At 43.2% G+C, this 27,416-nt stretch overlaps 1 long non-coding RNA gene across 1 annotated transcript; it reads left to right on the top strand.

The window, feature by feature from the left end:
* The first annotated feature begins 155 nt into the window (after positions 1-155).
* LOC146059771 (uncharacterized) lies at positions 156-26,370 on the top strand. Its single transcript, XR_014470313.1, has 3 exons — positions 156-305; positions 24,837-25,050; positions 25,949-26,370. It is a non-coding gene; the product is annotated as an uncharacterized LOC146059771 (long non-coding RNA).
* The last annotated feature ends 1,046 nt before the right edge of the window (positions 26,371-27,416 follow it).

A 27,416-nucleotide genomic window follows, 5' to 3' on the forward strand; every position in this document is an offset into this window, starting at 1 on the left:
AATCTTTTGAGTGAACTAGATCATAATGATCTAGTCACAAAAATGAACTAGATTTCCCATCACTACTGTACAGTGCTGCTTGTCGCGACCAGACAGAGATTTTTTTTACATCGATTATGCTGCCTGCCAGTTCCACAGTCTGGATCTATCGAATGCAGAGCTACTCGTCATGATCCTCAGTGTCTATGATGATCCCGGGCTGGGGCTGCTGAGCCTGTGTCACTGGTCTGGCAGCGGCAGCCTGCAGGATGACTTCCTTGTTGAGAGGTCACATCCCAGCAGTCTCCTCTCCAACTGCCTAAAAAGTGTGTATAGTAGTGTTTCTCATATGGTAGCGGCTAGTAACTACCATACTCATATAGATTCTCTATTCAGATCTGCATACGTGTCTATACTTGGAGCTGTGCTTGCAGCACTAAAGGGGTTAAACTTGTCTATGCAATTGCTTAAACTCTGGAACAGTAAACAGTCACGCAGCTGCTTATTAGGGTTGTTACAGGAGCAGTGGAATATTTTTAATTCACTAACAATCTCAACATATAGCTTTAATCAGGACATATTACTGCTTCGGGTAAAGGGCCTGATTCAAGTTGGATCACTCCCCTGTGCGTTCGCACAGGGGATTGATGTTTAGCAACTGCGTATGCGCATAAACATTTATTTGCATGTATAGTCTCATTGTGCGAGCAGCCACGGAAAATTGATTATTCACCAGCCGTTCGCACACAGCAGTGGGGCATGGGATCGGTCACGCCCATGGGTAAGCCCAGCATTTCATAAGTGTTCCCATCAAAACACTGGGCATTCCCATGGAAATTTGATGTCATCTGCCTGCCCGCTTCCTAGGGGACCAGAGAGGTGTCTTAGATTTGTGTGCGCTTGCAGAATCATTCGATGGTCAGCGACCATCAAATAATTTTGCATCGCACGCAAGGCTGCGAATGGATGCAAAAAGCCAACATCACTCTGCAGTCTCCACCCATTGCATCTAGCAGTGGTTAAAAAAGTTGTATCATTTTGTACTATTCTCCGCACTGCACCCCAGTTTTCTCTGTACTCAGGTGAGTGTGCATTCAAAAGGGCCTGACTCCACTCAGTGTGAGCTGAGCTGCTAGCAAAAAACAAACATACATCTAGCCTGTATAATAAAATGTGAACGCTGATCCTCGTGTCCATGTGGAATTTCAAGTGTTTTGGGTGCCAACAGCCAATGGATGGTGCCTGATGGAGCAAGTAAAGTGTTTCTCCATTTGGGCTAGTGCTGATGTTACTGTTATGTGGCAACTAATTGTATAGTTTGTACTGTTTTATTATTAACAGTTTCTTATATAGCACAGCAAATTCCATTGCCATTTACAATTGGAAACAAAGTAAAGGGCAAGGTAGTTACAGAAAAGGGAAAGCCTTTCTCACATTTTTACAATCTATAGGGAAATAGGCATCGATACACAAAAATAGATGTTATCTATTGCATAATAGTCCTGGGGCACATGTTACATCTGCCCCACCTGCAGTGCACCTGCTTTTGCCCATTTTCCAAACAAATTTGTACTGAACTCAGATCAGAATAAGGGCCATGGGGGGTTATTTTGGTTTACTCTTTCTGACAAATTCCTTCTTAGATGGACAAAATCATGTGCACTGCAGGGGGGCAGATGTAAAATCTGCAGAGATAATTCGATTTGGGTGAGTTATTTTGTTTCTGTGCAGGGTAAATACTGACTGCTTTATTTTTACACTGCAATATAGATCTCACTTTGAAGTAAAACTCCACCCAAATCTAATTCTCTCTGCACAAGTTACATCTGCCCCGCCTGCAGTGCACATGGTTTTGTCCATCTAAGAAGGTACTTGTCAGAAAGAGTGAACCAAAATAACCCCCATTGTGTGAGCCGAGCTGGCATTTAAAAATTGCAGAGTGCCCATCGCTCCCACCACTGCCGGGTGTCTGCAGCTCCTGCATCCTTCGGAGTGCACGTCCCTACCATTGCTGCTGGCAAGTGCCTGCAGCTCTCCTTGACCATCTGCTTTGCTTTGCTATTCACAGAGTGCTCTGATGAGCAGAGTTCTCAATCTGAGGAGCGGCATGCAGCAGTCACTTCCAACATGGCTAGGTGTAACAAGATCCATTTGGCCACTGCTCGATCAGTTGCTGCACTGGTTACATTGTCATCAGGCGGGCACAAGGGGATGAGTTGGGACTGGAAATGGCAGTCAGGTTTGATTAGTAAACCATCTCCCCTAAAACAAAAGTGGGCATGTGCCTTAAATTATGACAACAATAGCAGTTGTATTTTAAATGATCAATATATCTGCCATTACATCATGCAGTTTAACAGACAGAGCAGAGATGCTGCACATGCCTAGTGTACCAGCTTCTTCTACTGCATTTACTGTATGTGTGGATCTAAGCCCTCAAACATTGCACTAGACCAGAGAGTAGCTGCCAGGATAAAGCGACAGGAGCCTTACCATGAACTGGGAGATATTGAGCTTACAAAGTGCAGTTCCCACCCCAAATTATGTATATTTATTTATTATGATGTTTAACAATTTTCCTGACCACTTATCTTATATATTTTATCTTAAATATAGCAGGAAAGGCATCAGGCAACAGATCAAAACCTTTAAAACAAATCAGAAATGAAAAATTAAATCATAACTTTTATTGGCATTACCTTAAGAGATTTGGTGACTGGCGTTCAAGTTATAATTAGCATTAAATACAGATGTATAAAATGCTAGATTGATAATATAATTATTCATAAGCTATAAGTATTATTCCAAAAATATAGTGAATAATATAAATAGTTATTCAAGATATATTGCTAGCCCGAAGTTCCTATATACAGTACTTCTGTATAGATTTGCCTGTTATTACCCAGTCTTGTTTTAATACTGTTTGTTCCCAATTGTAAAGCAAAACGGCATATTCTGGTGCAATATAGGCAGGGCTATTTTTCTGCAGGCTCCAGCAGGAACTGAGGCCCTTATTCTAGTTCACTCTTTCTGACAAAATATTTCTTAGATGGACAAAACCATGTGCACTGCAGGTGAAGCAGGTGTAAAACCCCACCCAAATCTAATTATCTCTGCACAAGCAGTGGCGGATCCAGGAAAAAATGACAGGGGGGGGGCACCATGATAGGGGAGGGGGGGCATGCAACATGAAGGGAGCAGTTGTGCGCGCGCGGTTTGAAAAAGGGGGCGTGGCCTCGTGAAAAGGGGTGCCAGATAACACACATGACCCACGGTGCCAGATAACACACATGCCCCCATGGTGCCAGATAACACACATGCCCCCACGGTGCCAAATAACACACATGCCCCCACGGTGCCAGATAACACACATGCCCCCACGGTGCCAGATAACGAATATGCCCCCACGGTGCCAGATAACACATATGCCCCCACGTGCCTGTTGCCAGATAACACACAGAAAAAAAGCATCTTACCGCTGACAGGCACATGGAGGGTTACTTCATGCACTAGCACTGCTCCCTGATGCTGGTAACTGCAGGCCGCTCTGCCCCCTCACAGCAGCCGCTCGCCTCCCTCTGCCACCTCACAGCATGTAGCCGCGCTCCCTTCCTCCCTCCCTTTTCCCACCTCCGCCGCGGCGGCCAAACCCCTCATCCCTGCACTGTGCGGGTGCGCGGTGACGTCACACGTGCTTCGCGCAATGCATTATTGGGAACGCTGAAGCCAGGAGAGGCTTCAAAAGAAAATGTGCAGTATTACCCAGATTTTCTTCTGGAGCCTCTCCTGGCTTCAACATTCAGAACGTGGGGCAGGAGGACCGGCGGCAACTTGAAAGAGAAAAAAAAAAAGTGTCAGAAATGACAGAGGGGCACGTGCCCGGGTGCCCCCCTAAATCCGCCAGTGTGCACAAGTAACACCTGCCTCACCTGCAGTGCACATGGTTTTGTCCATCTAAAGCCCCATACACACGGGGGAGATATATTGCTCAGCCATTTACAGCTCTGTACCCAGTATTATCGAACCGTAGTCAGCGACCAGCCTATATAATTCACCCCTCTACTTCATGTAACCAGTTTGTGAAGCCTTCAATTCTCCTGCATTCAGCCACCTCGAGCCCCAGACAGGGAACACAGATTTGACATGAAACACTTCACTGTATAAAAGTTTTGTTCATTTCTCTATTTACAGTAAAAAGCTGAAACAAATAGGGGTACTGCTTTCCTAGCACGGCGCCCACGATCTAGATTGTATGTGTGGGGCTGATATATCAAGCATCTCATGCATCTTATGTGTTTGTGCGGCATAAGATGCATGAGATGATGCAATTGACGCGATCGACGAGATGGACAAGATTTTTACATTGCAAGCATCTCATGCATCTTATGTGTTTGTGCGGCATAAGATGCATGAGATGATGCAATCAACGCGATCGATGAGATTTTTACATTGGAATCAATGTAAAAAGCCCCCAAAACCCCAATTTTATTTGCTAACCCCCCTCATGGGTGAAATGGCCCCCCCATTGTTAACGCCACCCCACTATTGACGCCAACCCGAAGCATGGCGCTCGCCACCGAGCCCGAAGCGTGGCGAGCGGACGCGGAATACATGTAAAGTAGTCCGCTCGCCACGCTTCGGGCTCAGTGGCTCGCTGCGCTCGCCACACTATATAAAATCAACTCCACGCCGATGTGGATAGTGGGGGTATGAAAAGGTTGGAGGATGCGTACCGCCGCCTCTCGCGGCCTCGCTGCGCTCGCCACGCTTCAGGTTGGCGTTGATAGTGCTGGTGGCGTTAACAATGGTTATTGGGGGCTCACGATTTTTTTATCTCATGCATCTCATGGATCTCATGCATCTTATGCATCTTATGTATGCATAAGATCCATGAGATTAAAAAATCGGGTCCATCGCGTTGATTGTATGCCTTAAGTACCTTAAACTTAAGGCATACAATCAATGAGACGGGCGTCGTGCTAGGAAAGCAGTACCCAAATAGGCCCTCATTCAGATCTGATTGCAGTACAAATTTGTTCTCAAAATGGGCAAAACCATGTGCACCGCAGGTGGGGCAGATGTAACATGTGCAGAGAGAGTTAGATTTGGGTGGGGTGTGTTGAAACTGAAATCTAAATTGCAGTGTAAAAATAAAGCAGCCGGTATTTACCCTGCACAGAAACAAAATAACTCACACAAATCTAACTCTCTCTGCACATGTTACATCTGCCCCACCTGCAGTGCAGCATGGTTTTGCCCATTTGGAGAACAAATTGTACTGCAATCAGATCTGAATAAGGGCCATAGTGTTTGTTTTAAAAATCAGAATGCAGAAATATGTGTACTTTGTTAGCATACATTACAGTTAGCATACTGCAAGCAACAATAAACATATAATGAAAAGTTTTCGCATTTTCGTTAGTTATTCCTTCATATTATGGTGGCACAGAACAGGGTTTCTTAACTCGTATAAGAAGCCGGTATAAACTAAAGACCAGAATGTCTGACACAACTGAATGGTGAATCATGCATTCAGATAAGATGTTTTAGATTAAAAAGCTTATATTCTAATTAATAATAATCAAACATTCATTCATAATATGGTGCAGTTGATAAAATAACTTATCTTCTCATTAATAATAATTAATTCTGTGTGTGTTCTCATTTTGTGGTTTTGATAAGATTTTGTGTTAAAGCTGCTTTGATAAGAACAGTTTTGTCTTGTTATGCCCGATCTCTCCAATGTCAGCAGATAAAAGGCCTGATTCAGCCATACAAGTAGAGTAAGATTCTGCGCTTCCACTTGAATGCGACAGGGTCCCTGGTAGTATCACCTTCTACAAAAAACAGCAATAGGGGCCCGCACTTCCTATTGGGGCGAATGTTCTTATCCTTTAGTAATAGTTTTTGGTGTTAAGTTTTCCTTTGTTCAATTGGATATTTTGACCTCAGAAAAAAACAGAAAGAGATCTCATGGTGTAGAATCAATGATAATGATCTAATTATATATTTTTAATGGTGAGATGCCCGTACCGTATAGGGGCTTCTTCTAGGCCAAAAATCACACGTAGATTGGGGGTCACACACTTATTAATCCAACTTGTCAGATCCTTCCACTTCCATCAGAGATAAAAATATAGAGGGGGAGAACTCATAGTGTAAAAAGTAAATTTGAATCAATAACACATACATAAACAAACTCTTAAAACAAAGCCTGGTACCGTATCTGGCGTTATACAAAGGCTAATTTTGGAGCTTAGTGTGGGGTCAGATGTTGAGACCCGGGTAGACCTCATCACGTAGTCTCCACAAAGCAGTCCCAATGTCAGGTCCAGATAAGGGTCCCAGGTACGTCCAAACTACCAACGCGTTTCGACTTTAAAAGTCTTCCTCAGGGTGTGTGGAGGTAGCCTGCTGCATCCATATTTATACTGTCCTTAGGTCAGCCCCCTCATTTCCTGTTCCTGTATGGGTGTGACCTAACTTCTATTTATACAGGTATAATACTTAATTCCTAATTATATCCTAATGTTCCCCAGAATCTAAATACATCAACTGATTTAAATCTGCAACGATATTCACACATAAAAACGCCAGAGACTTACAGTATAAGTTCGTAGAGATTCCAAAGACCGGAAGTCGTCATGCGTTCCATGCCCTTGGAACGCATGATACTTCCGCCTCTTTCAATAATAACTTCTCCTGTGCCCTGCTGCGGGATTGGTATATTTCCCCTTAACAGCCCGAGGTATGGAGGGGGACATTGCCGTAACCGACTTGTTACAAGCAATGTATGCGCTGCACAAGCTTTTATGCGTGCACAGCAATATTCCCCCTGGACCGGAGATCAGCTCCGTCCAGAGGATAACAGGATATAACATCATGCGTTCCATATACCGACTCCCTGGCCCGGAAGTAAGCTACATTCTGCGTTCCACTTGTTTTATTTATTTTTCAATTTTTTTTTTTAAACTGCAGCATGCACGGATCTGACTGATCCATGCAGGCTGCCGATATGAATTTGTATTTAAAATACAAATTCGTATCGGCAAAAATACTAATCCATATACGACATGGGAAAATACGAATTAGTCAAATACGACTGCTTTGTAAATTCCCCTCCGGAATACAAATTTCTATATGGCTATGCCAGTCGTATGCATGCGTATTCGGAATACGAATTCGAAAATTCGTATTCTTAGTAAATTTCCCCCTTGGTGTTTTGCTGTTAAGAAGTGGGCTGCTACTGGCTTATCACTTGTACAATTTGCCAGAGCTAATCTGATTGTTGACACCCTTTTGCATAAAGTTCCCACTTACACTAGGCTACATAGGCGGGTCAGATAATACACAATATGATTCAATAGGCAGTGTAGTCTTTGGCGCAAATGTATCCTCCTCCTACTGTGTACAAGTCACGCACCCCAAGCATATGAAACATCCTTTCTTTGTTGATAGCCAGCTTGTCTAGGCTACAGTGGTGTGTTTCATGCTGGTACGATATAATGCATCCTTGAGGTTTCTTCCTCTAGAGATACTGATCAATGGTGATGTTATGAATGCCGGATCTGGTGTCCTTTTTAAGGATTTCTGTGTTGTACCCATATTGATGTCACAGTGGCTTGGGATCGTTTAGTCGACCATAACTAGGTCGCCAAGCATAGGGTCAACATGACATTAGGTCGACATGACATTAGGTCGACACTAGCGTTAGGTCGACAAGGGCTAGGTCGACAGTCATAAGGTCGACATGGGGTTTATCACAGTTTTTTGATCCGAATGTCAATACAGTCGACATGGACACAGTTTGAAGTGCAACGCATCCCCTCGCATCTCTCGCTTCGCTCGCTATGCTTCGGGCTAGGTGCCTCACTACGCTCAGCAGACTATTTTATTCTCCTACCACGCCCTAGTGGATGGTAGGGCATGAAATACCGCCATAGTTACCTACCCTCCTGCATTCTGCAGGAGTCTCCCTGAAATAGCAGCAATCTCCCTCTCTCCCTCATTAGTCTACCAATCTCCCTCATTTCTCCTAGCCCACATTATGTAGCTGTTGGGAGGAAGAAGGAATAAGAGATAGGTACAGTTACATTGAATCATCAGCGCCATTTTACAGCACTTTACCAAGTATAGTATCTCTTACTAACTGCTATGGGACTCATCTACATTTGTATATAAGTCATTTTAAATGGTTCCTTTCATATATAGCAGTGCACACCCACGCTTCTAGGGGCCCCGTTCACAATCTCTTTTCACATTCTCACCGTATATGGAACTAGACACGCCCTTTGGGTGGAGCATGACACGCCGTCTCCATGGGGCGCTGTGCAACATACTATCACCAACTATAATCTCCCTGAAACTAGTCAGGTAGTAGGCAAGTATGAATACCGCCTGTCGGCACATGTCGTCTTAAAAAAAACAGTGAAAAACCCCATGTCGACATAGCCCATGTCGACCTAATGTCATGTCGACCTAGACCCATGTTGACCTTGACCCATGTCGACATTAACCCATGTCGACCTTGCTGCATGTCGACCTAGTGGTGTCGACCCAATGCTTGTCGACCTAGTTACTGTAGACCTAATGTCCGTATCCCGTCACAGTGGATATTTAGCACCACACGGTTCGTTTTCCCCTTTCCGATCTCTTTGATAAGGCCTGATGAGTGGCCCTTGCTTTATTGAGGCTTTTGAATACATCCTGTTTCCTTAAGCCCCTTAAAAGAAAACGGTCTGTACATTCCTGCAGCTGTTCTTTGGCACAACTTGAGTTTTTTGCGGGGTACACTCAGAAATTGAGACACTGGTAAATTGGATTTCAGCCGAGATGGATGGTGGCTAGTAGCCCACAGGAGAGCAAGGTTGCCAACTTTTAGAATCTCCTCTCCGAGAGGAGACCTTGAGCAACAGTTCGGGGGGTGGGGTTTGAGCGTGGTGTCATTAAAAGTAAAATTTAAATGCCGAGGTCGGGGGAAGACAGCAGCGATCGGGGGGGGGGGGGGGGCGCAGGAGGGTTGGCCACCTTTCCGGGCGGCCGGGAGGGGGACCCGATTTTCGGGAGACTCCTGGCCATTCCGGGAGGGTAGGCAACCTTGCAGGAGAGTATTCCTGTCAATGTCCTTTCTAAAGAGCATTTATTGTAATCCCAGGTTTGTTTGGTAAATTGTCACATCCAGAAAATGTATCTGGTTTGGATCAATTGTAGCTGTGAAATGTCCACAGTGGGAAGAGGATACATTTGCACCACAGACTACACTGCCTATTGGATTATATAATGTATTATCTGACTTGCCCATGTGGCCTAGTGTACTTTGTAACTTTACGCGAAAGGATGAGTCCACATCGGTCCTCGATTACATTAGCACTGGCAAATGGTACAACTGATAAGCCAGCAGCAGCCCGCTTCTTAACAGCAAAACACCAAGAGGAGTATTCAATGTTTTTTGAGAGTCTGGCTCACCGCTCACTGTTCTGTGTCCCCGTGATCTCGCTGAAGTGCTCGGCACTTTTTCTTAACTCCTCATTTCTGACTTCCTCAGTATTCAACGTGTGGCCAGCTCGCCGGCCCCTTTTGCGAACTTAGCATAATTATGCGAGTTCAAATGGGAGTGCTGTAACTGGAGAGATCTGTTTTCTCCTGCTCTCCACGTGAGCTGGTCAGACTGGGATATTCCTGAGCAGGGTGTTCATCTCAGCAGCGTGTTCCTCGCATTTGTGGACTTTTTTTACAAAGGTTTAGAAAGGTTAATGTTTTGTTCAGTATTTATTTTACAACAAATGGCTGTGTGACTATTTTAATTGGGTTTGTGCAGACGGGTGTATTTTGTTCTGTTTGGCCTTTATCCTTGTGTTGTGCTTTTGGCATTGTCTCTTTGCCCTGTGTTTTTATTTAATTTATTTTATAATTGTTAGCGTGTTTAAAAGCCTGTTTGGGGGTTAGGTGAGGAAGAAGTGAGGAAGCATGGGAAATTACTAGGAGCATTCCAAAATGATTTCTTATTGGTTACCATTAAAATAACTTATTAAATTCCAAATAAATTAATATAGAAGTACAGCATTATGGCACTTGCAATAAATACATTAGAGTACATTTTTTTTAATTTATAAGCCATAAAAAAACAAAAAGAATAAAAACTTTAACAAAGATAGCCCTACAGTTCACCTAAAAAAGATGCCGAGGGAAAAATGGAGAACATCTCTAAAAAAAGAAACCAGCAGGACTCGCAATTTGTGCATTGAATACACTTTTTGAGAGAGCCACTAAAATCCGCATTGAACAGACATGGGGAGAAGTGCAGGGTGAACTGAGTTAGCTTAACATGCACACTCACCATTATTTACGGCGACATAGGAGCATTGAATACATGCCCAAGTGTCCTGTCGATACACGATTATTGATTGGATAGCCCCATCACCCCGTAGTGGTGACCGTGATTTGGCACCACTAAAGAAAGAGGCCTTCTGGATTCACCATCGGGATACAGTGGCTCTGAAAAGCTTCAACGAAAAGAATACACTCTCAATGTTTATTTGAAGTAGAAGATTCAATTTGTATACAAATGTTATCACACTATCAAGTCTTCCCTATTTGGGTGGGACGGGGAGGGGGGGTCAGTTTAAAGGTTCAGCACTTAAGAAATCTTCACCAGCTGAAATTAACCACAGAATATGTGAGTGCAAAAAAAAAATCTCACTTTTTTACTGGGTACTTTTATATATATATATCACTAAACCGTAGATGTAGCTTTTAACCACATGGTGGCAGCAGAGAACTATTTCTGCACTAATATTGCAGCACTGGAAGCACGTTAATATACATATGTATATAGATACATATTAGTATACACTACTTTGCACAAAGTCACTTTATATAAAAGTGCATGTACTGACACCCGGGCTGTTTCTAGTCTATTTGGAAAAGGGGCATTGGCCTAGCAGGGAGGGCGTGACCTTGTGACAGGGGTGTAGCCTTGCCAAAAAAGACTACCTTGAAAACCTGGTCAAGTAGGACCCACCACCACCACCACAAAAGGACTCACGGATATGGTGTCAGACTGCAGGCTTCTGCAGCGGCGGCGGCACATCGTGTAGCCAGGTGTCCTGGACAAAGAAAATATCTGGGAGGTGCAAAAGCACATTCGCTGGGACCGGACCCTGCTAACTAGGGAAGCCAATCCCGGGGCATTTTTTCAATCCCGGAATTCGGGATTGAAAAATGCCCAATCCCGGGATCCCCGGGATCCCGGGATTGGCTTCCCTACTGCATAGTACCTAAACAAACACAACTACCCTGTACAGTAAAAGCCAGCCAGAGAGAACTAAAGCCATGTCTAATCCTCTTATATAACAGATGATACCAGCACTGCATTTAGCAATCTACTCAACTCTCTGAAATTAAATGGGCAAATAATTAAACAAAATAAAAGTTCCATATTATAGCAACATTTGTATTAAAAACCCACCTCGGCCGCCCCGCATATTTACTTACAGATGCGTGGTGCGGCCGGGTGGGTGGGCGAGCCGGGGTGATGGAGACCGGGCTGGTCCACTGGTGGCATGCCGGCAGGTCCGCTGCTGGCTGGACGGGCTGGTCCGGTGACAGGACGGCTGGGCGGGCTGGTCCGGGGACAGGGCGGCTGGGCAGGCTGGAACAGTATCGAGGCAGACAGCCTGTGCGGCCTGCGCAGCGTGACCTCTGACGTCGTCACGCTGCGCAGAGCCGCGCTGCCCGGGACGGGAGAAGCCGGGCAGCTGCTGAGCACCCGCTCAGACGCTGCCCGGCATTAGACTGCGCATGCGCAGTCTAATCCCGAAATCCCGGGATTGGAAACTCCAATCCCGGGATTGAAATCCCGGTGTTTTGGGGGCCAAATCCCGGGATCCCGCGGATCCCGATCCCGGGATTGGCCACCCTACTGCTAACGTGGAAGCACATCGGGGGTTATTTTGGTTCACTCTTTCTAACATATTCCTTCTTAGATGGACAAAACCATGTGCACTGCAAGGGGGGGGGGGGCAGATGTAAAATGTGCAGAGATCATTAGATTTGGTGAGTTATTTTGTTTCTGAGCAGGGGAAATAAAGACTGATTCATTTTTACACTGCAATACAGATCTCACTTTGAAGTATCACCCCACCCAAATCTAATTCTCTCCAGGGCCGGTGTAAGGCTTCTCAGCACCCTAGGCAAAACTTCAACCCACTGCCGCCCCTGCCCCCCCCCCCCCCCCATATTGCCACCAATAACCATTTTCCAACCCCTTAATGCATACTTGCCTAAAATTCTGGAATGGCAGGGAGCCTCCCAAAAATTGAGTGTTCCACCCAGCCCCCCAGGAAGGTGGGCAAGACCCTTGCTTTCCCTGGAGGCCCCCAGCACTCTACCCTTTGACACTCATAACAGAGTACAGGAAGGGAGGGTGCAACGTAAGGAAGTATGCTTTAAGAGAAAGTATGGAGGTGAGGTCTTAGAAGTTCCACAGCAGCCACCTGCATTTATTACAACAAGGATTGTTACAGACATCATTGATTTTTTGATAGGCAGGCTTGGTGGCGCCCCCTAGAACCTGGCGCCCTAGGCAACTGCCTAAAGCTGCCTAGTGGTAGAGACGGCCCTGATTCTCTCTGCACAAGTTACATCTGTCCCTTGGAAAAGGTGGCCTATCCTCCGGAGGAGAAAGCAACAGCGGGACAAGCCGTATAGTACCTCCTGCAGTTGCACGGCTTGTCCCCATGTAAAAATGGCCCTGACTGACACTACGGGTGACATTTAATAGGAAGTTTTAGTAACATTTCGAAATTGCCTATTATCGCACTTTTTAAAATCGCAAAAATCTGGGGATGAAAAATCTGGGGGTACCCCGTATTTTTAAACCAGCACCAGGCTCCAACAGCCCACGGTGTCATGCCACACTTTTTACATAAGGTCCCCCAGCCGAACCATGAGCACCGGGGCTGGTCAGCCTTGGACAGGGTCCCTGGGGGTCCCCAATAAAGGGGTTCCTCCCCCAGGCTTAACCCATCCAGGGCTGAATCCCGGGGCTGTCACTAGCGTCTCTGGGCTTTGGACGCCGGTCTGATAGGGTTAAAACACTCATTCATAACATTGCTTTATACAGGTGAACTACAAGTCCAGCACGCCTCCCCCGCATGCTGGGACTTGGCAAACCACAAGTCCTAGCATGCGTACATTAATGGGCCCACTGGGACTTGTAGTCCATCTGTAAAAAGAATGTTAAAATAAAACGCACACACAAACAGAAAAGTAGAACTTTATTACACACACGCACACACACACACCTCACTTTTACACCAATATACTTACCGACCCAGGGTCCAGAGCTGTCCTCCCTCTTAAAATTGCTGGGGGGGGGGGGGGGGGGCAGCACCATAGCTGCCCCCCCCCCCCCCAGCAATGGTGCCGGAGCCGCACAATAGCTGGGGGGGTAGGGCCTGCTGCTGTTGATGCCTGGAGGAGGAGAGGATGACACGTATTTTTGGAACCAGATAAATGTCACCCTACATCTTTTATACCTACCACATCATCCACAAGTGTACCAACAGATGACCCTGGACTACACCAGGAGAAAGCCCTGTGCCAGAGATACCGTTATATGCCCTGTCTTCTTCATTCAGTCGGTACGCATTTAGAACAACCGTTTAAGGATTTTTATATCGCTTACACACTTTTATACTGAAGGCACAAAGTTCCACCATTGAGGATATATATATATATATATATATATATATATATATATATATATATATCTAGAAAAAGGCAGAGAGAAGGCGCCTCATGGTGCAGTATCACAAATACAATTTATTGTTCAACAATAAAATCCGAGGTACAGACATGGAGACTCGTACCATAATAAAAAGCACTGTGGGCTGGGTACCACAAGATTTAAAACAATAGCCAGGGGCTAAGCTGCTCACACTTCACTCCTGAAGTTGGATCCTGGTCATCCCTGGACGCTTCCCTGCATGCCAGCACGGCGGCGTGTTCCTGTGGACTCCAGTTTCTGCGCAAAGTGTGAGCAGCTTAGCCCCTGGCTATTGTTTTAAATCTTGTGGTACCCAGCCCATAGTGCTTTTTATTATGGTACGAGTCTCCATGTCTGTACCTCGGATTTTATTGTTGAACAATAAATTGTATTTGTGATACTGGGGATGCAGTCAAAATCCCGACGGTCAAAATCCCGACGGTCAAAATACCGACAGCAATTGACAGAAAGTCAAAATCCCGACTCCGTGATACTGCACCATGAGGCGCCTTCTCTCTGCCTTTTTCTAGATACATTTTCCTCTGTGGATTCCAGAGACCTTCACTTCAGTGAGAGAAGCAGCTGCGGGTCTTATATGGACTTTGGTGCTTATTAATCCTATGTGGTCATACTAGGGGAAATCTTACTGTTGAATTTGTCTGATTGACACTTGGCGCAGAAGTTCATGCTCTTTTCCATATATATATATATATATATATATATATATATATATATATAGAGAGAGAGCGAGAGATAGAGAAATATATATATATATATACATATATATATATATATATATAACTAGGAGTGACTCTAGTCGCGCCACACAGAAGGCTGCTGCTCTAAAAAGACCCCCCTGTTAGTGGGAGACAAATAGGTAGAATGGATAGAGAGCGCCAGAGGTTTCCACCACCTTAAGTGCAGTATATTGGATAATTCAGATATACAAATAATCAAGACGTTTTTAAAAAATTGACATATTTTATTAAAACGTTTATAAAAAACGTGTGGTGTCTCAGTTCTTTTGAAGACGGTAACAACCCAACGCGTTTCGTCTTTAGAAAGACTTCATCAGGGTTTTTTTAAGATAGACACAAAAAGAATACATGGAGATGAATCAAATATTTTCAAATCATATGATGGAACTCAATTATATGATAAAGGTCACAATCTTTAGTTGGTGGTAAAACTGAATTTGAAGGTTTACAGATCCATATGGGATGAGACGGTTGTTAGTCCCATATTCTTTTAGGTGTAGAGAATCTTAAAAGGATAGTCAAATCAGCACTTGCCATATGGTAGAAGTTATATGAACTGGACTGTATAAACGTTCTAAGGGGTCAAACGTAGACCTCAATATCTTCCAGGTGTTATGTATGGATGGGCAAAATGGTGAAGGTGGAACTATGTCCGCACAAAGAGACGTTGCTGTAAAAACACTTGTATGGTGGCTTTTTGCAATAAGGTTCTGCACACAAGTAGCAATAAGGGCATCAGCAACGTCCAATAACGTCCAATATCTTTGTGCGGACATAGTTCCACCTTCACCATTTTGCCCATCCATACATAACACCTGGAAGATATTGAGGTCCACGTTTGACCCCTTAGAACGTTTATACAGTCCAGTTCATATAACTTCTACCATATGGCAAGTGCTGATTTGACTATCCTTTTAAGATTCTCTACACCTAAAAGAATATGGGACTAACAACCGTCTCATCCCATATGGATCTGTAAACCTTCAAATTCAGTTTTACCACCAACTAAAGATTGTGACCTTTATCATATAATTGAGTTCCATCATATGATTTGAAAATATTTGATTCATCTCCATGTATTCTTTTTGTGTCTATCTTAAAAAAAACCCTGATGAAGTCTTTCTAAAGACGAAACGCGTAGGGTTGTTACCGTCTTCAAAAGAACTGAGACACCACACATTTTTTATAAACGTTTTAATAAAATATGTCAATTTTTTAAAAACGTCTTGATTATTTGTATATCTGAAATATCCAATATACTGCACTTAAGGTGGTGGAAACCTCTGGCGCTCTCTATCCATTCTACTATCCATATATATATATATATATATATATATATATATATATATATATATATATATATATATATATGTATATATATATATATACATATATATATATATACTGTATATCTAAATAGATAGAGATATATAAGATATATTTTTCTTTTTTTTATTATAATGGTATAAATTAATGGTGTGTGAGGAATATGGAGTACAGAATGTCTTTTAATTTTATTCGCAACACATAATATATTTTACATAGTATGATAGCTCATTTGGAGCACTTAGTTGTCTTTTAGTGCCATCCTGTGGCTTAACAGTATATGACATGTTTTGAAAATATATTTTTTTCCAAGCACTTTGCTAGCACAAGCCACCTCTTTGGGGAGGAAGGACCTGCACTATGGGTTCCTGGTCTGTGAGTATGTATTTAAGCACTGTGTGCACACTTTTTGGTTCACTTGTGTGTCCTGCAGGCCCAAAACGCCAAAGACAATAAACACTTGATTTGCACGTTTACTAACAAGACCCAGAGTGACACTCTTTATTGGCAGCTACATATTGGAGGATTTGTTCTCGTATAGGATGGCACCCGGGCAACTACTTTATATATATATATATATATATATATATATATATATATATATATATATATATATTATGAGTGCTGGACTTTTGCATTGTAATATATATATTTAATATATATTTCTTCTTCGGGGTTCATGGGTGTCACATGGTTAACATCGGGTTGTAGGCAGATCCAGAGGACCGGGCACCAATTCTCCAAAAAAACAATGATAACACTAAGCGCTGCTATGTGGGTATTATTTCATGAGTAGTGACTGCTTGTTCACAATGACACTGGACACATTTGTTTAAAAAGTCAAATCTTTATGTATCAAACACATTTAAAAAATGAAGGGCAGAATGTGAAGTTGAGAATCTATCTGCGCACAATAATAAACTGTCTGCTGCTTAATTAGTAATGCTAGGCAGGGCCGACTCTACCACTAGGCAGCTTTAGGCAGTTGCCTAGGGCGCCAGGTTCTAGGGGGCACCACCAAGTCTGCCTATCAAAAAATCAATGATGTCTGTAACGATCCTTGTTGTAATAAATTCAGGTGGCTGCTGTGGAACTTCTAAGACCTCACCTCCATACTTTCTCTTGAGGCATACTTCCTTACGTTGCACCCTCCCTTCCTGTACTCTGTTATGAGTGTCAAAGGGGAGAGTGCTGGGGGCCTCCAGGGAAAGCAAGGGTCTTGCCCACCTTCCTGGGGGGCTGGGTGGACCACTCAATTTTTGGGAGGCTCCCTGCCATTCCAGAATTTTAGGCAAGTATGCATTAAGGGGTTGGAAAATGGTTATTGGTGGCAATATGGGGGGGGGGGGGGCAGGGGCGGCAGTGGGTTGAAGTTTTGCCTGAGAAGCCTTACACTGACCCTGATGCTGGGGTGTCATTCCAAGCACCCAGAGGAAAGTACAATTTGCAGAAAGAGGTAGCACACTAATATAGCACTGACAGTGTTCCCAAAGGAGGTGGATTGCACCCAGGTGAGGAATAATAGTGGAAATGTCACAAAATAATTGTCCTCCCACTCGATTGTAAGGTTTTCACATCCGATTCCTCCAATTAGAAGTATACTTTTCAGTCACCCCTCAGTAGCATAGTGATTGGATATGCAAGAAATCAGAGAAGGTTCATAGTGCATAACTTCAAAACAAACAGCATTTAATGGGATGTACACTTACAATTTTATAAAAGAATGACAGCATGTAAAAATGGGTGAGAATCGCTCAGTCCTCAAGTTCTTGGAGTGTAGATGGTGGAGGTCCCAGTTCCGGATCTGGTGAACTCTGTACTCACTCAACAAGTTCCTTATGACTGCGACACCCAATAGGTCCAACTGGAATAGGCAAGACAGGCTTAACGCGTTTCGGATCTACTGATCCTTCGTCAGAAGCGTGTCTGTGTCTTGCCTGATTACCTTTTTATATCAGACGCTGTCTGCATAACCACAGAGTTTCCGTTTTTTAAATTTCCGCCTTTCGGCGGAAACAACATGGCCGTGTGTTACACTCGTACATCGAGTGCGTTCCACGGACTTTACTGTATATAAAACACACGATGAAGTTTCATAAAGCGTTAAAAAGGATCATTTCATCTTATAACCATATTATCATATAAAACAGGGTGCCAGAACACAGGAAATTACCACTGTGTGTCATATCAATTAAATTGAATTTAGAGAACAAAATGGCTGTGCGTTCCACTCGTACATCGAGTGCGTTCCACGGACTTTACTGCATATAAAACACAAAATGAAGTTTCATAAAGCATTTAAAAAGACCGTTTCACCTTATAACCATATTATCATATAAAAACAGGGTGCCAGAACACAGGAAATTACCACTGTGTCATATCAATTAAATTGAATTTACAGAAAAGAAAGGATGGCTGTGCGTTCCACCTTTATAGACATGCGTTCCTCCACAGATACAATGTTTTATTCCTTATATCAATTGGAAAGTGAGGATAATAAATATATAGATATATAAAGGCACCATGGTTTAATAAATAGTTATTAAATTAATAAAGTACAACAGAATTTTCACATAAAACCACAATTATCAGAGAAAAAGACATATTTAAAATGGAATACAATGAACTAGATAAAACTAGCAGGTGCAAAGAATATCAAAATCAATGAGTTTAAAATGGTCATTTAAAAACATTGTAGACAATCACATTAAAAAATCACGTTAAAAAATGCTTTAGCTCGAAATCATTGTTTAAACCCTCGGGAACGAGGGTGTTCAAACGGTAAATCCATCGCATCTCAGTCTGGGCAAGAGTTTATCCAGATCTCTTGTTCGCCATTTGGGTGTAATCAATTGTATACCCCAAAAGTTAATTAAAAAACATTCCTTGGATTGATGGTGGGTTTTAAAATGTTCCGATACTGTGTGGGTTAAAAGTCCTTTTTTAATATTATAAATATGTTCAGCCAGTCTGATCTTCAGTTGGAGGGAGGTTTTTCCCACATAAAAAAAATGACAGGAACACTCAAGGACATAAATTACATTTTTAGAATGGCAAGTTATAAACTCATTAATCGTAAAACGTTTCCCTTTAACCATAAAATCAACCAGCTTTCTATTCTTGGATTTCACAGATTTACACATTAAACAATCTCCGCACCTGTGAAATCCTTTAGTTCTTTCACTTTGTCTTTGAGTAGTATCTATTGTACTCTTTACTAGGTGATTTCTTAATGATGGAGCTTTTCTATAAATGAAAGTAGGTTTTTGAGGAAGGAGTTCGCCCAAATCCGGATCTTGTTTTAAAAGATGCCAATTGTTAAAAAATATTTTTGGTACTGCTTTCCTAGCACGGCACCCACAATCTAGATTGTATGTGTGGGGCTGATATCTCAAGCATCTCATGCATCTTATGTGTTTGTGTGGCATAAGATGCATGAGATGATGCAATCGACGCGATCGACAAGATTTTTACATTGCAAGCATCTCATGCATCTTATGTGTTTGTGCGGCATAAGATGCATGAGATTTTTTTTACATTGGAATCAATGTAAAAAGGCCCCAAAACCCCAATTTTAATTGCTAACCCCCCCTCATGGGTGAAATGGCCCCCCCATTGTTAACGCCACCCCACTATTGACGCCAACCCAAAGCGTGGCGAGCGCAGCGAGCCCGCGAGGGGTGGCGGTACGCGTCCTCCGACCTTTTCATACCCCCACTATCCACGTCGGCGTGGAGTTGACTTTATATAGTGTGGCGAGCGCAGCGAGCCACCGAGCCCGAAGCCCGAGATGCGATGAATTCACCGTTTGAACACCCTCGTTCCCGAGGGTTTAAACGGCAATTTCGAGCTAAAGCATTTTTTAACGTGATTTTTTAATGTGATTGTCTACAATGTTTTTAAATGGCAATTTTAAACTCATTGATATTGATATTCTTTGCACCTGCTATTTTTATCTAGTTCATTGTATTCCATTTTAAATGTCTTTTTCTCTGATTATTGTGGTTTTATGTGAAAATCCTGTTGTACTTTATTCATTTAATAACTATTTATTAAACCATGGTGCCTTTATATATCTATATATTTATTATCCTCACTTTCCAATTGATATAAGGAATAAAACATTGTATCTGTGAAGGAACGCATGTCTATAAAGGTGGAACGCACAGCCATCTTTTTTCTCTCTGAATTCAATTTAATTGATAAACGCTTTATGAAACTTCATTTTGTGTTTTATATGCAGTAAAGTCCGTGGAATGCACTCAATGTACGAGTGGAACGCACGGCCATTTTTTTCTCTAAATTCAATTTAATTGATTTGACACACAGTGGTAATTTCCTGTGTTCTGGCACCCTGTTTTATATGATAATATGGTTATAAGATGAAACGATCCTTTTTAACGCTTTATGAAACTTCATTGTGTGTTTTATATACAGTAAAGTACGTGGAACGCACTCGATGTACGAGTGGAACGCACAGCCATGTTTTTTCCGCCGAAAGGCGGAAATTGAAAAAACGGAAACTCCGTGGTTATGCAGACAGCGTCTGCTATAAAAATGTAATAAAAAAATGGAGGTGTGTGCAATATGTGGAGACAGAATCACCACAGCTTGCACCGTTTTTCTGGCGCTGTTGTTTAGCAATAGGTAGTGTAAATAACAGGATTGTGTAAAAATATACACAGTAATTGGTTTAAGAATCTACTGCTGCTGCATATGGTTTATGTGAGTTAGCTAGAATTCACATAGGTACAGAGTTGGAGATAGGGTTTTTAAACCACCTTGCGCTGCTAGTAAATTGATTGGATGTTTATAGTAATACCACTGGACAGAATAACACCGGACACACTACTGTAAATATAGAAATTTTATATATAGGACAGAAATAAAACAATTAATACATAAAAATTATCAAAAATGCAGTACATTAACACTAAAAATGCCTATATGGCCATATAAGCGGTCACGTTTGCAAACTAAATAGGAGGTCCGAGATGGGTTAATGGTTAAATGATGTTATTAGTTGTGGTCACTGGGGATAGCCAGGATAAGGGGGGGAGGGAGGGGTAGGAGAAGATGATGCAGATGGATATGCAGCACAGTTAGTTAGCAGTTAGATAGCGCATGCAGGGTTAATGGAATGAATAGTATGGTGCCCTGAATGTGGCACTAGAAGCACTTTTCAATATCTCACCCTCCGTTGGTAGAATAGTGGGAGGCGTCGGGGAGCTTGCGTTGGTATTAGCTCATCACCCGATTTGATGTTGTTGCAGACGTGGAGCTTGATGTTGAATAGCTCTACCCGGATATTTAGTGCTGGGTACAGTATAACTGACAGGCTGCAGGTGCTGGTACACAAACGTCCAGGGATGTCAGTAGCTGGAGTATACGCCAGTCAGCGGGAGAAGGACTCGACCGCTGAGTTGAGTGCAGTAACTGCTGCCCAGATGACGGTGGCTGCGGGTGCTGATACACAAGCGCCCAGGGATGTCAGCGGCTGGGGTGTACGCCAGTCAGCGGGAGAAGAGCTTGACCGCTGAGTTAAGTGCAGTGGCTGCTGCCCAGATGCCGGTAGCTCAATTATCTGGAAACCGCGGCAGACCAGCTAGTGCTGTAGGCAGGTAAATGAAAGGATCACGGAGGTTTGCAGACGTAACCAGGAAATGACGTTGACGCGTTTCGTCTCTATGGCAACGGAGACTTTTTCAAGACGGATAAAAATGTAATCAGGCAAGGCACAGACACGCTTCTAACGAAGGATCAGTAGATCCGAAACGCGTTAAGCATGTCTTGCCTATTCCAGTTGGATTTATTGGGTGTCGAAGTCAAAAGGATTTCTTATTAAATGCATATCCAATCACCATGCTACTGAGGGGTGACTGAAAAGTATACTTCTAATTGGAGGAATCGGATGTGAAAACCTTACAATCGAGTGGGAGGACATTTAAAAAATAAAAATAAAAATACATACAACAAGATTAAAGATTTTGTAACCCTATCTAAAAAATAAATATACATATATATTCCACAGAAAAAAGTGCATGTATAAATATATATAGAAGTATATGTCGTGGTCTCCAGAAATCAATTTTAATTCTCCATTAGGTTAGTATTCACAGGATATAATTTAGTAGAATGTGTTAGAATAAATTCACTTGTTCTAGGCGAATAGATATTATAAGGAGATTTCCTTGAACAGTCTCAGTGGATACAATTGATGTTAGTAAGCGGAGAGAGTTACTTTAGCCAATTAGCATGTAGCAAAACACGCAGTAGTAGTAAAGGCTGGTTTCCAAAAGGCTGGCTTGTTTAGCACGTGGATGGAAATAAATGTAGTCTCTCACATTCACAGGTGTAACAAGGTGATTTTTAGGCTTACCTTGTATGTCCAGCCAAGCGGCTGCAAGGTTTAGTCAGCTGAAATCATCGGCATTTAACTGCTCCGGAGTGAGGAGGATATAAGATAGCCGGTATCCTTCTGTTGTGCGGCAAGTGCTGCGGCTGGTGCTGTGTCCATCTCACAAAGGACACCTGGTTTTTAGCTGGCAAGAGTCCTGCACGAAGCCGGCACTAAACAAGTGAGATTGCCGCACAGTCTGTGTCTCAGGCCCTTATTCTGATCGGTGCGGATATATCCGCGTGCGTTCGGCCCGCCGATGTTTTGTGTCTGCGCATGTGCAGAGGCGTCTCTGCGCATGTGCGAGCGGGGTGTACGGCCAAATCCCGCATGATATGTGAACACTCCGAACAGGAGGTGGAGAGGGGCGTGAAGGGCTATTTGGGCTCATTACCATATGCATACGCCCCGCGTTTCATGGGAGTTCCCATGAAAACGCTGGGCGTACGTATGGTAATGCGGCCGTGACGCAGGTGTAGGGGGCGGACATATGACATCGCCGGATGTCAGCTGCCCGCCCAGATCCCTGCTTTTGCACAGAAAAATGTCCGTGTGGTCTGAGGTTGCGGGTGCTGGTGGAGCACTCGGTCCTGCATTCGATGGTCTGCGACCATCGAATGTTGGGGGAGGTTCCCTTAGATGCAGGAGGCGTATTCCGTGAAAAATACACGTGCGGTCCGTTCGGCCAGCTTTTTACCGCATACGGACGGAGTTGGCGATCCGTATGGAAGGCGGGGTTTCGCACGCACGGTCCAGGCCGCATAATCGGCTCCGGCCGCTCCGATCAGAATAAGGGCCTCAGTGCGGCAGGCTAGCATGCTATTATCAGCTGGAGACCTTGGAGACCCGACAAGTGATTAGGTAGTGACGTCAACGCGTTTCATTTCCGCTCAGACTGGAAACTTTTTCAAGACAGATTGTCACAAGCAGCAGGAGTGTTATTTAAAGGCTGAAGGGTTATTTAATTCAATTAATTATTCAATTGATTCCCTAATCTAATAGTTACATAACATATAATGTGTCCAGTGTAATAATATGCAATTATATTTTAATGACAAACAAATTTGTATCTCTATATCTATTGGTATGAATATTAACATTTATATAAATATAAAATACAAAAAAAATATGAGACCATAATACATATATAATATAAATTACGTTTTAGATTGATATCAATTAAGGAAGAGTCTTAGTATTGAAAGCCATGATGCAATGATTTTATACTAGATATATCAGAACAATGTGTTCTTATACAGATCTACTTGATTAGTAATAATTAGAGGAAAAAATCTACAATCACATAGTAAGATATTATAATATTCCAGAGGTTCCGCTGTATATAATAGAAAACTCAAACATATATGTTTAATTATAACCATATACCTATATCGACTCTATGACTTTATTTTATTTTGTTTAATATATTTTCATATGACAGAGAAAAACAATCATTATGCAGTTATGTAGAATTCTTCACACATTTTATTTTATTTTTGCTGTGTTATAATCCTAGAACAAATTCAAATATCCTCAACTTTAGACAGATAATGCGCAAAAACACAATAGCAGCTGATCGGAGGTCTGACCCCCTAGTGACCGACTTCCCCTAGTCGGTAAATGAACAATGTCTAATGGTAATATCCGAAGATATAATCAGGGGTCAATCCTCAACAGGCAGCGCTTGGATATCTACCACACATCCCTTAGAGATAGCAAGCGTCTCCTCTTCTCCGTAACCGACAGGCGAGAGGAAGGGGCAACCAGATATCAGGAGACTCTTCACCACTTAAAAGATACAATGTTCTCCTCCCATAGACCATTTGTGATTTCCAGATATGATGGAGAACCGGAAAAAGGGCTCTCATAGAAGCATGGACGGATTTCTGATGACACAACCCGGCTAGAATTCACGGTACTTATGTAATATCTGGGCTCCCGTTTTTCATATGAGACCGCATCCGCTCGCCACGCTTCGGGCACGGTGGCTCGCTGCGCTCGCCACACTATATAAAATCAACTCCATGCGTAGTTGGATAGTAGGGGTATGAAAAAATGGGGTGCATTTAACATGGGAGCCCAGATAATACATAAGTACCGAATTCACACACGCCCGATGAGAGTTCCACTGCTACCACTCCCTCAGTCCAAACACAGCACCTCCAATGGGTTTCGGACACCTATGTGTCCTTGAAAAGGACACACAGGTGTCTGAAACGCGTTGGAGGGGCTGTGTTTGGACTGAGGGAGCGGTAGCAGTGGAACTCTCATCGGGCGTGTGTGAATTCTACCTGGGTTGTGTCATCAGAAATAAACCCATGCTTCTATGAGAGCCCTTTATCCGGTTCTCCATCATATCTGGAAATCACAAATGGTCTATGGGAGGAGAACATTGTATCTGTTAAGTGGTGAAGAGTCTCCTGATAACTGGTTGCCCCTTCCTCTCGCCTGTCGGTTACGGAGTAGAGGAGACGCTTGATATCTCTTAGGGATGTGTGGTAGATATCCAAGCGCTGCCTGTGTTATAACCCTGTTGATGCTCGCTCTCTTCCTATAATCTGTTACTGTTTTAATGAAGTAATTATCACTATTTATCACCATTCCCCAGGCATGGAGCGCCATTGGCGCTGATAGCAACTCCGGGTCTCCCAGCAACAGCAGACGCTGACAGATCATATTTGTCAGCGCGTCCAGCGCACACAGCGTCCTTGTTACCATGACAATGGGATTTCTCCCTGTACCATCCCCGGAAGTGATGTCAGACGCTGGGGAGCGCTCCATGCTGGTGATCGTGCTGCACCTAGATCCTACAGGTATTTAAGGTAGGACTGTATTGTCATTCACTGTTTGTACACCTTGAAAAAGGGGCAGTTTTGGAGCCCCGAAACGTTGGGAAAATGTAACCACTTTTTTTATATCTTTGCAAAACCTGTCGAGTGCCACTGCTTGCTAGTTAGCTGATATATATATATATATATATATATATATATATATATATATATATATATATATATATATATATATATATATATATATATATATAATAACTTTGATCGGTGCGGCACTCCACGGAATGAATACTGATTTACCTAGGCTGAGGTAACGTTTCAATGCCAAATTTTATTGCGGCATTTGGCATTGAAACGTTACCTCAGCCTATGTAAAGCAGTATTCATTACGAGGAGTGCTGCATCGATCGAAGTTACTATTACCTGTACTCTGAGGGCACCCCGGCAGAAAAGTTTTTCCTTCAGTGGCCGTGCCAGTCTCTTTCGTATATATATATATATATATATATATATACACATATATATATAGGCAGGCAGTCAAACCGCACACATAGGACTTCGCTCCTCCAGCAATAAATGTAAAGCAACAGCCGTTTTAGTGCAGGCTTTCGGGAAAGTTTATTATCCCGTCCTCAGGCTAGATATATATTATAGGTTGTAAAATTTATCTAGCCTGAGGACGGGATAATAAACTTTTCCGAAAGCTTGCACTAAAATGGCTGTTGCCTTACATTTATTGCTGGAGGAGTGAAGTCCTATGTGTGCGGTTTGACTGCCTGCCTGTATTGTACTTTACTAACCTGCACCTGGGCAGAAGGAGGTGAGAGTGGAGTGTGCCGGCATATCGTCCAGTATACACATATATATATATATATAGATATATATATATATATATTCTTCTTATCTATGTGTTTATTTCCTTCTTAAACAGACTTTATTGCTTTTGCTTGTAAGCTGGAAGTTGGCATTGATGCGCCTAACTGGACTGTGAGACTGTTGGACTAGTCCTAACGCTGCTTGCCAGTGTCACCAGGAAGCTCAGCAAACCTTTCCCACACTCATCGTGGCCGGAAGATTACAAAGAAATAGGGTTAATTATTATCTATCCTGCTATTTTACAGTCTCTGAAACTTAACATATCTTTGTCCATATTATGATATGTATTTATTAATGGAATACTGGCCATTTATCACAGGTACATGCCAAGTGATACTGCGCTTCAGAAGTGCTGTAAATCAATACCATTATATGGAACATAAAATTAGGGCTTGGCTGTTCTAACATGTGCCCCATGGCATATAAATGTTACACCACATGTACTAAAATAAAAAATTAATTCATGGGAATTTGTAATCTTACACTATATCTATAATCAGATTGAATAAACAGTAAATGATTTACAACTACATTTCCTCAGTTGTTGTCTTCATTTATTCATTATTAATGAGAAGGAAAAATCTGATTTTGGAGGCCAAAATGAAGTTTTGTGCACAATTTACATTATTGCAAAAAAAAAGGTGCAAAAATTTTGCAGATCGACGATTAGCAGCAAATCCATTCACAACTCTCTCACCATCGAATGATTGTAGTGTGTGCAGTCTGTGCTTAGCCCAGACTTGGACAGTGTGATAGAAACCTGCTGATCAGGGCCAGAGCTAACGTCATACACCTTCTCTGAATATAAAAGCAGGGGTTTGCAGAATGATGGTGACTAGGAGAGCCACCTATCACGACTGCAAAAACCGGCGCTCAAATGTTGTGGTGGGTTTAAATTTAGACTCAAGTGGTTAACAATGTTTATCCACTGCTGCTGCAGGTGTTCTGGTTGGTCTGCTGTTACCCACACAAAAATTACAGCACATGGAAAGGGGGATTGACACCATGCGCTGCTAATGGATATAGGTGATTGCCTTGCTGAATAGAAATGTAGACTGGATACACAGGGCCGGTGCAAGGCACCGGAGCGCCCCAGGCGAGTCGGGGTGGGGGCGCCCGGGGGGGTGTTACCTGTGGTGGACGCTGCCGGCGTCCCTGCAGTGCTGGAGGGGGCAGGGGTGTCCGTGGCGTGGGGTACCTGCGGCGCTGTCACTTTTTTAAAGCTGCTGGCGGCAGCGGGGTCCCTGCAGTGAATAGAGAATAACTAGCGCTATGCGCGCGATGGCGCGGGAAGCGCTTCTGATTTTGAAAACACTTGCCGCAGGCTGATTTGCTCAGCCAATCAGCCTGCGGCAAGTGGTTTCAAACCCAGAAGCGCTTCCCGCGCCGTTGCGCGCATAGAGCTAGTTATTCTCTATTCAGGGACCCCGCTGCCGCCAGCAGCTTTATACAGTGACAGCGCCGCAGGTACCCCGCGCCACGGACACCCCTGCCCGCTCCAGCACTGCAGGGACGCCGCCAGC

The sequence above is a fragment of the Crinia signifera genome, chromosome 2, assembly GCF_055691185.1.
Source record: "Crinia signifera chromosome 2, ASM5569118v1, whole genome shotgun sequence".
Lineage (NCBI taxonomy): Eukaryota > Metazoa > Chordata > Amphibia > Anura > Myobatrachidae > Crinia > Crinia signifera.